The sequence below is a fragment of the Austrofundulus limnaeus genome, unplaced genomic scaffold (genome assembly GCF_001266775.1).
Source record: "Austrofundulus limnaeus strain Quisiro unplaced genomic scaffold, Austrofundulus_limnaeus-1.0 Scaffold13, whole genome shotgun sequence".
NCBI lineage: Eukaryota > Metazoa > Chordata > Actinopteri > Cyprinodontiformes > Rivulidae > Austrofundulus > Austrofundulus limnaeus.
Window position 1 is genome coordinate 4,371,703 of NW_013952415.1, and position 1,215 is coordinate 4,372,917.

At 40.1% G+C, this 1,215-nt stretch overlaps 1 protein-coding gene across 2 annotated transcripts in view; it reads left to right on the forward strand.

Moving 5' to 3' along the window:
- LOC106513602 (heat shock protein 30) overlaps positions 1-1,215 on the forward strand; it is a 5,183-nt gene that overhangs the window by 2,040 nt on the left and 1,928 nt on the right. The window lies entirely within an intron of this gene.

Here is a 1,215-nt window from a genome sequence, read left to right on the forward strand (position 1 = left end):
TGGCCTCAGATCAGATGTGAATGCATGAGGGCACAGCATCTTCTTTGGGTTTAGTCTTCTTCTGGTGAGAGTGATCTGTGTTCAGTCGTCTCTGAGCTTCTGTGTTGATTTCTGTCTCAGCTGTGGGAGTGTCTCACTTTTATCTTCTAACAGGAGGAGCTCCAGAGTATTCCTGATATCACTGGTACTGACCACAAGATTCCACCAGATGGTGCTGTTTTACAGAAGTCACAAAGGCATCCAATGTTTTTGTTTACAAACATAATTTGTGATCATTGGGCTTATCTTAAGTCTTTTTTTAACTGAGAAGAAATATTATATTCACGTGCAATGTAAAGGTGACCTGTACTTTAAAAAAATATTTAGCTTCCTGAATAACCTACAAAGAAATAAAACACTCAGGAATAAAGTGGAACAGATGTTTTAATACATTTACGAATAAATTATACAGAAATAATTTCTTGCATTTAAAAAATAGATTGAACACACATTTGATGAAAATTACAAGGATCAGAAGGAAAAAGTTTATTTTAATTTTACTTTATTTTTACCACAATTCGTTGCAATGGGACTTTGGAATTATTGACTAGAATTACAAACTAGTAAAAAAAACACATCTCAAAAAGTTATGTTCATTGCATTTTTGTTGTTTTCATTAGAAACTATAACATTAAATTTATATTCAAGACTATAAAAATTCCAGAAAACACCACCCTCTAGTGGAAACTTGTGGTCAGTACCAGTAATTTCTGGAATTGTCTGCGGCTCCTCCTCTTAAACTAAAAGTGAGACACTCCCACTGCTGAGACAGAAATCAACACAGAAGCTCAGAGACRACTGAACACAGATCACTCTCACCAGAAGAAGACCTAAACCCAAAGAAGATGCTGATGTCTCATGCACTCAGATCTGCTCTGAGGCCAATCGTGAACTTTTATTGGCCTGCTCGCAGTCTGTGGCCTGAAGTCAGACCTCTCTTCAACCAGCAGGACTTCTTGCAGAGAACCTTCCAGGAGCTGCGCAGCAGTCTGGAGCTGATGGACAAACTCCAACAGCAGATGCTGGAGGACTCAGGAGCTTTCAGGAGAGGTGCGGCCCTGCAGCCAGTCTCCTACCAGCTGAACAAAGAGAGAAATCACTTCGGTCTGACCCTGGACACTCAAGGCTTTTCTCCAGAGGAGCTGTCAGTCAAGCAGGTGGGCAACAAGCTGAGAG